General features: G+C 39.8%; 1 pseudogene across 1 annotated transcript; it reads left to right on the top strand.

Annotated features, from left to right (window-relative positions):
- Nucleotides 1–4,093: 4,093 nt before the first annotated feature.
- On the top strand, nt 4,094–6,527 carry LOC308511693 (DNA damage-regulated autophagy modulator protein 2-like; annotated as a pseudogene). The gene is made up of 2 exons: nt 4,094–4,105; nt 5,721–6,527. The product of its transcript is annotated as a DNA damage-regulated autophagy modulator protein 2-like (transcript).
- The last annotated feature ends 3,014 nt before the right edge of the window (nt 6,528–9,541 follow it).

The raw sequence follows: 9,541 nt of genomic DNA, 5'->3' as shown, positions 1-9,541 counted from the left end.
AACAATTTTTTTAAGAGAGAGGGACATGCAGCCCTCAGGTAGTAGGCTGCATCTATTCTCTCTCTCTCTTTTAAATATTTTTATTGATTTCAGAGAGGAAGAGAGAGAGAGATAGAAACATCAATGATGAGAGAGAGAATCATTGATCAGCTGCCTCCTGCATGCCCCCCACTGGGGATCGAACCCACAACCCGGGCAAGTGCCCCTGACCAGAATCGAACCTGGGACCCTTCAGTCTGCAGGCTGACGCTCTATCTACTGAGCCAAACCGTCTAGGGCTATGTATAACTTTTAAACTGAAAAAAAAAAAAGTTTTATATTTTGCCTCTTTCTGTAAGGAATTTGAGGCACTTTACAAAAAAAAAGAGTACAAATGTTATGAGATTATAGAAATAGAACATCAGAGGCGTGGAAAAGAAGAGGGAGCTAATGTGTCATGACTGAACATTAAATTCAGCTTTTGAGGCAGCCAGGGGAAAGGGTGAACACAGTAAAATACAGAATTCTTGTTATCAGAAAGAAAAATACATAACAATTCCTCAAGAGAGACAGATATTCCTGTCACTAAATTCTTTTTTTCCCCACATTGAAAAGACTGGGTTTCAGCAAACAAAAATTGTTGAAAGAACAAAACATTTCTAATCCCATTGCCCTCATACAATCTTTTTTTTTTTTTTTTTAATCTTTATCCCTGCCTATTAGCTTTCAGTTCTTGTCCACAGACACAAATAATTTAACATGGCTGCAATTAAAGTCTATATGCCATTTTGTGCTCTGTTTTTTCAATGAACATATCTTAAACACATTTTCATATTTAGTCTTCCAGAATTATAATTTTTAATAGCTACATAATGGTCCATAGCTGGCACTACATTCCATAAGAAATTCCTCATGTGGGATTAACATAAGGGACAGTGTCCTCAGTAACAGTTTCATAATGCACACAGAAGAGATTTTCATATTACTTTCTTGTAACAACCCTGGCTAAAAGCCAAGGGTGTAACATTAAAGCCTTTCTGCAGGGGCTGAGCTAATATGGCTCAGGCATGTAACTTTCTGGTGCTCTAACTTGATCTGAGGACACAACTTAAAGTGCCACCTAAAGGAGTAGATGGATTGAATGTCTCTTACAATATATTCCATAAATATCTCTTCTCGCAGCCAGGCTTTTGATAGTACCTCAGAGGCTGACTACACTTATTCTCTAGTGAAGGCTAGAAATGTTGGTATGCTCTGTTGTTGACTGAGGCTGGATCCATATGTTTTGGAAGCTAGATGAACAGGTGGTTGGGTGACAGGATTTACATTCTGTCTTGAAAGTTGAGAAGCCTGACCAGTGTTGTTGCCTGCATGGAATTTTACCCCACATTCCCACGAAGGTAGGGTGCAGGTAAAGCCAGGTTTTTCCTAGGAAGCAGCTTTTGGATCTGAGTTCCACACACAGTGGAGGGATTTTTGATCTGAACAATTTTCAAAACCCATAACCAGTCAGGTGGCCTGAACATAAGAAGGGGAGTCTCATAAATATTCTGATGGAACCTCTGGTTTTAGGAACTATACGGTCCCAGTGTTTCTGCCAGTATGAATTAGCTGCAGAATGAGGTCTTATATTGAAAAACTGAATTTTGGAGGCTGTCACCAAGGATAATTAAAAATGTTTACAGAAATGATGTTGAGCTATTATTTCTGGCACTAATGATACTAGAGCCAATTGCCTCTTAATAACTATACCTCATACGTGATAATACTATGTCAGCAGCAGAAAGGCAGACAAAAAGTTAAATAAAATTTTATTTAAAAAATGTTATTCTATTAACATTATAGCCACAAAACAAAAACTTTTTTAAAAATAGAAAAATGTAAGAAAATTCTCCAAAATCTTAACACAACTATCTTCAAGGTTTTGTGTACTTCCCTTATTTTTCTCACTACCATATATTTATATATAAATTTGAGTCCTGTTTTAAAATTGTTATTAAACAAGTAATATGTGAATATATTTTCCTTTAAAACAGTGGTTCTCAACCTTCCTAATGCCGTGATCCTTTAATACAGTTCCTCATGTTGTGGTGACCCCCAACCATAAAATTATTTTCGTTGCTACTTCATAACTGTAATTTTGCTACTGTTATGAATAATAATGTAAATATCTGATATACAGGATGTATTTAGGCGACCCCTGTGAAAGGGTCGTTCGACCCCAAAGGGTCGCGACCCACAGGTTGAGAACCGCTGCTTTAAAACTTTAGCCCTAACCGGTTTGGCTCAATGGATAGAGCGTCAGCCTGCAGACTGAAAGGTCCCAGGTTCAATTCCGGTCAAGGGCATGTACCTGGGTTGCGGGCACATCCCCAGTGGGAGGTGTGTGGGAGGCAACTGATTGATGTTTCTCTCTCATCGATGTTTCTAATTCTCTATCCCTCTCCCTTCCTCTCTGTAAAAAATCAATAAAATATATTTTAAAAAAGTAAATAAAACTTTAGACTATTACAGAAAAAGCTAAAAGTCCTGTTGTTCCCTTATACCACTTACTTTTTTCCCTCCCTGAAGTTACCACGGTCATGAGTTTAGTATGTATTCATTTAAGAAATAGTCTTACATGGGAAAAATGTGGTATTGTTTTGTGTGCAATAAACTATTACATTCAGCAACTTTTTCACACATAAATGTTTTTGAGATCTATCCATATTGATACATCTAGTTTATTCCCTTTAACTGCTGTACTGTATTCCATTTAATGAATATACCATATTTGGCCATTCCATAAAGAACTCTGGTATGCATATGTGGCAAAGGGGCTAATAAGTCTGTTAAACTGCTTCAGCTTCCCCAGGTGTCACTCTGAACACATAAATGCAAAGAGACAACAAGAAGTAAGAAAAAACAATCAGTCACTTTAGATGCAGATGCAGAGATGCCTGGTCACAAATAACTATTTCATGAGTCCAGATTTGTAGTGCTATTCAAAAGAACTTTCTGTGATGATGGAAATGTTCTACATCTGCACTGTCCAATATGGCAGCCACTAGCTCCATGCCTATTGAACATTTGAAGTGTGGCCAGGCAACTGAGGAGCTGTTTTAATTTAATTTAAATTTGGTCACATGTGGCTAGTGGCTACCGTATTGGCCAGTGCATGACTCTAGCACAGGGTAGCCACAATAGAAGCCACCATCTTTTATACTACAGATTAGAACATCAGGAACTCTAAGACAATTATGCCCACCCTATAAAGGTCAATGGATGATGCGAAGATCTTGTATTGGTTCTTTTACATGCCCTTCTTTTTTTTAAAAAAATATATTTTATTGATTTTTTACAGAGAGGAAGGGAGAGGGACAGAGAGTCAGAAACATCGATGAGAGAGAAACATCGATCAGCTGCCTCCTGCACACCCCCCTTTGGGGATGTGCCCGCAACCACAGTACATGCCCTTGACGGGAATCAAACCTGGGACCCTTCAGTCCGCAGGCTGACGCTCTATCCACTAAGCCAAACCGGTCAGGGCTACATGTCCTTCTTTTAAGATTCAGTCTCCTTGTTCCTGGTTTCCAGATGGGTTAAAAGATGGATTCTCATATGGAAAAAAAAACACAAGGTTGCTAGAAAGCCTGTCTTTCTGGGAAATGATGGTACTCAAACCAAGCCATGTTGAAGTTAATTTCTAATCCCAACATCCTCACTTGATATTTAATAAATTAAAATCCCCTATCAGTCGCCCCACTAGCCCAGTAAAAGCTTCAAGGATGACAGAAGTAGTACACAAAGTCAACAGCATTGTATAAACATCTTAGGAAAATGGTCTTGGCTATGAGCCAGCATTGTTCAGTTAGTTGAGTTGTTTCTCATAAATGAGGTTTAGACCCAAAGAAAACGTATCTACTTTCTTGTTTACCATAAATGCCTCTGGGACACTCTAAATCCCTATCCAGATCCCCTTTATCACTCAGAAGGTTCCTGACTATGCCACATTGCCTGCTAAATCTATAACTCACATAGATAGGCATGTGGTTATGCAATTTGCTTCAAGAGTAGGCTCCAGAATGTCCAGATCTAGTGTCCAGTTGATCTTCCCTGGCAGCATCAGGCCGATATGACAGCACATGTGAGTCGAAGAAATAACAGCTGGCCCCTGGGAGAAACAGTGAGGCATGAGGCACAAATACACACTTAATACAGATAATAATAAAGTAACATGAAAAATATGCTAGTTATGCCTGTTATAAAAACCCATGACTAGCTCCTCTTTTTCATATGGGCGCCAATGTATGAAAGTATACGTGCCTATGCTCTTGTCTTTTCTTCCCCCACCTATTTCCTGTTCTTTCATGTTTACTTTCTCTGGTCTCTGCTTAGTATCTCCTGCCTCTGGCAGTCTCCACTGATGATCCCCTTCTTTCCCTGAGGTCATTCTTATAGCATCCTTTCACAAAGTCATGCATTCAGTTAATCCACAAGTGGTATCAGGCCATTAATACTAGTATATAAATTAAAGTGAAAGGAGGCTTAAACATAGTCCTGTTTACTTGTGATTGTGGTCTGATATACCAGGTGACTTTTACTTATCTTTTCATTCATTACTGGGGTATTTTTCTCTCCTCCTCATCATCTCAGGGTTGGCCTCCATTAATTGTCTTTTCTCTTGAGAATAGGTCATCTTTTCCTGATTCTTTATATATTGAGTGATTTTAGAGAGTTTCCTGGACATTGTGAATGCTGTTATAGAAACTCTTGATTCTGTTATATTCCTCAAGAGTGTGGCAGCACATACACTAAAATTGGAATGATACAGAGAAGATTAGTGTGGTCCCTGCACAAGGATGACACGCAAATTCGTGAAGTGTTCCATATTTTTTAAAAAATATATTTTATTTAGCCGAAACCGGTTTGGCTCAGTGGATAGAGCGTCGGCCTGCGGACTGAAAGGTTCCAGGTTCGATTCCGGTCAAGGGCATGTACCTGGGTTGCGGGCATATCCCCAATAGGAGATGTGCAGGAGGCAGCTGATCGATGTTTCTCTCCCATCGATGTTTCTAACTTTCTATCCCTCTCCCTTCCTCTCTGTAAAAAATCAATAAAATATATATATATTTTTAAAAAAATTTGGTCACATGTGGTCAAATTTTTTTTTAAAAAAATATATATTTTATTGATTTTTTTACAGAGAGGAAGAGAGAGGGATAGAGAGTTAGAAACATCGATGAGAGAGAAACATCGATCAGCTGCCTCCTGCACACTCCCTACTGGGGATGTGCCCGCAACCCAGGTACATGCCCTTGACCGGAATCGAACTTGGGACCCTTCAGTCCGCAGGCCGACGCTCTATCCACTGAGCCAAACCGGTTAGGGCCGTTCCATATTTTTGAAAAAGAAAACAATAAAAAAGACACACACACACACACACACACACACACTCACACACACAAAAGAGTGTGGACATAGGTGCCCTGGCCAGGCCTGGCTGCTCGGGTGTGTACCCCTAGGCCCACCCCATCTCCGTGCTGCCTGCAGGCTCCGAACCCTGTGGCCCGCCCTGGTCGGCTCGCCCTAGCAAGGATCTACAAAAGGGGCAGGTTGGGGCAGATTTGAAGAGTGGTACTAAAACAGGAGCTGAAAATATAATGGTGAACAAAACAGTTGGTTCCTGCTCTCACAGAACTTAAAGTTTAATGAGTAAGATAAAACCAAACAAGCAAGTAACAGGTAAGTATTAAAACCAGTTTGAGATATGGTGGTTTCAGCAAGGTCTCAGTTTCCTTCCCTCAGCCCTTGTCATTTCAACGGCTGCTGCTTTCATATTTTCATACATTAGTGACATCACTCTCCACCCTGTTGCCCCTGTTTTGCCTTATATCAGTGACATTGGTACCGTGGCTCCGGAAAAGTGCTTATTTGGGGCAATGCTAAATTTCGCCGCAGTTTTATGTGTTGCTGCCATTTATGTTCGCTATAAGCAAGTTCATGCTCTGAATCCGAAGCAAAATATATCACCAGGTTAAACAAGGCTGGCCTCATACTTGGATTGCTGAGTTGTTTAGGATACCTTTTTGTGGCAAACTTCCAAAAAACAACCTTTTTTGCTGTACATATATGTGGAGCTGTGCTCACTTTTGGTATAGGCTCATTGTATATGTTTGTTCAGATAGTCCTTACCTACCAAATGCAGCCCAAAATTAATGGCAAACAAATCTTCTGGATCAGACTGCTGCTGGTCATCTGATGTGGAATAAGCACATTTGGCATGCTTACTTGCTCCTTATCCCTGTACAGTGGCAGTTTTGACTCAGATGTAGTACAGAAACTCCACTGGAACCCTGAGGACAAAGGCTACGTGCTTCCTATGATCACTACTGCAGCAGCATGGTCTATGTCATATTTTTTCTTTGTTTTTTTTTCCTGACTTTTTCCGTGATTTTCAGAAAATTCCTTTGCATGCGGAAGCCAATTTACATGGATTAACCTTCTATGACATTGCTCCTTGTCCTATTAACAATGAGTGAACACACCTACTTTCCAGAGATTTATGATGAAAAGATAAAATATTTCTGTGATGATTATGATTCTCAGAGATTGGGAAAATATTCATGTTACTTCTTCTGCTCTGAAATTTTCCACCACTTAATTAAGGCTGACAGTGACATTGATGGGTCCTGATAACCAAGAGACATGAAGTAAGCCATTTTATAAATTATTTTAAACGATATCTTAAAGAGGATCATGTAAAACCATTTATGCCTATACTTTTTTTAATCCCAGAAAATAAAAACAAAGGACTATATATATTTAAAAAAAAGAATGTGGCCCTAGCTGGTTTGGCTCAGTGGATAGAGCCTGCAGACTGGAGGGTCCCGGGTTCGAGTCCAGTCAAGGGCACATGCTCGGGTTGTGGCCTCCATCCCCAGTAGGGTGCGTGCAGGAGGCAGCCCATCAATGATTCTCTCTCACCATTGATGTTTCTATCTCTCTCTCCCTCTCCCTTCCTCTCTGAAATCAATAAAAATATTTTAAAAAGAATGTGGATGTATTTGTTTCAGCTGGCAATTTATTTGGTTAGGTTCAAACAGAAAACTTTGCCTTTCCTATGTTGGTGACAGCCAGCTCAAATCTCAGTTCCAATCTTTTAGACTTAGATGGAAACTGCTTTGAGTCTGCGCTATGCATGTGTGATTCATAGATTTTTGGGGAGAATCTATTCAGCCGTGGGCAAACTACGGCCCGCGGGCCGCATCCGGCCTGTTTGAAATGAATAAAACTATTGAAAAAAAAGACCGTACCCTTTTATGTAATGATGTTTACTTTGAATTTATATTAGTTCACACAAACACTCCATCCATGCTTTTGTTCCGGCCCTCCGGTCCAGTTTAAGAACCCATTGTGGCCCTCGAGTCAAAAAGTTTGCCCACCCCTCATCTATGTAAATAATTTAGGGCTCCTTTCCTCAGGATCTCTTTCTGAGCTATCCCTCACTTTCTAGAGGTCATGATTGTCCCAGGCCCTGTCCTCAGCTCTTCAGGCTAAAAAGATGAAGATTTCATAATATAGTTTTAGTGACTTCAGCCTACCCTCAGGCTAAAGCCATAAAAATGGGAACTGCTCCAGAGCTTTCAGGTGTGTGTGTGTGTGTGTGTGTGTGTGTGTGTGTGTGTGTGTTCCAGAGTTTATAGTTGTTACCTATTGAGAATTTATTCCATCAAACTGAGAATAGAGCCTGTAATACATCCTCAGATGAACTTCATATGTTTTTTTTTGGGAAAATCATAACCCTTAACTTTTCTCTTTTTCACCTTAACATTTCTCTATTATCACTGATATTTCCCTCTTGCTTCAGAGGGGATAAAAAGGCTACTTTGTTTACTCTTTCCCCCTTTTCCCATCACCTCCTTTTTGGGGGCAGGAACTATTATTCATACACCCATTCACTCAATTATTCAAAAAAGATGTATGAGTTAGTCATTGGGGGTAAGTAAAGATGAGACACTACTTCACTGAGACTGTCCTCTCCATGGTTATCAAAGGTCTGGCTTCTTATTCACCAGATCAAATAACTTTTTCTCAGTCTATGCTCTCTAACTTCATTGCTCCATCCTCCATTGACTCTGACCAGCCTTTCCTTAAAACTCTCTCCTGTGTCTTCCAGTTCTCTGACCTCATTGATTTCTCCTCTCATTTTCCAAGTGGAGAAATTCTCAGAGACTCTGCCCTTGCCTTCTGTCTTCTCTTGTCCTTGACAGTATTACTCAATCTTAGTGTTTCAACTACCACGTCCACGCCCAAGACTTCTAAGTCTTTATCTTCAGCCCTGACCTCTCTTCTGAGATTGAGTTGTTTGTCTACATCTGGCTGGCTAACAATCACGTTAAACTGCACGTAGTCAAAATTCAACTCATTATCTAGCTCCTGAACCTACTCTTCCTCCTGTGTTTCCTATTTGGGTTAATTCCTGATACTGGAAGCATATAATTAAATAAAAGGGATTTTTGTATTGGTGGGAAGTCTGACAATAGAGAAAGCTCCACAGTCCATTCCAATTCTGTGATTAAATTATGTTCCCAGCACAGTATTAGCCATTTCTTTCAAGGAGATCACAATCACTTTGGGGGAGAAAACAATGGAGTGATAACTAGTCCTGACTTTAAATGCAACAGTAACTCAGAGAAAAGAGTATACATTGAAGTAGTAAGAGGCTAAGCTAAGCTCTTCAAAGGTAAAAGTGGTGTCTTCTATTTTATGTTTATCCCCACAGCACCATTGTCTACACACTGTAGGAACTCCATAGACTTTTTAAATTGTTTTTAATAATTATTAATGTTTATTGAGAACATGATGGGGGGTTAACCAAAGTTTGATGCATTTTATGACCTTTTTCAATCAATCAGTCAACCAACAAATATTTACTGAGTGCCTGTTATTTGCAATACACCGTGCTAGGCATTATGGGGGATGTAAGATGCAAGAGAAATAGGTCTTAATCTCTTCCCTTAGGGAATTTATAGTGTTGTTGGTAAGATGAGACATAAATGCACACAAAGCTAATTATGAATGTGCATCAGAGCCAAATGAACGTTACAGACAATAAATCTGTAAAAAAAATTTTAGAGTACAGATAACTGTAGACTGGATGGATATGGAAGCTTTGTGATGTAATTAGGACCTGTGCTGGACTTTGAAGGATGGGCAGAAATTAAACAGGCTTGAAGTTCTCATAGTTATTAAGAAGATAGATTTCAACAATACCATTTGAGGCTAAAGATCAAACAGAAGAAGAACATCTAGGCAGGAGTAGGAATCTTACACTAGATAGTGGTTCTCAACCTTGGCTACACATTAGAATCACCTGGGAATCTTTTTTTTTTTTTAATATATTTTATTGATTTTTACAGAGAGGAAGGGAGAGAGATAGAGAGTCAGAAACATCGATGAGAGAGAAACATCGATCAGCCGCCTCCTGCACATCCCCCACTGGGGATGTGCCCGCAACCCAGGTACATGCCCTTGACCGGAATCGAACCCGGGACCTTTCAGTCCGCAAGCCGACGCTCTA

The sequence above is a fragment of the Myotis nattereri genome, assembly GCF_964212035.1.
Source record: "Myotis nattereri genome assembly, chromosome: X".
Taxonomy (NCBI): Eukaryota; Metazoa; Chordata; class Mammalia; order Chiroptera; family Vespertilionidae; genus Myotis; species Myotis nattereri.
This window is presented reverse-complemented; position numbering and strand designations above follow the sequence as displayed.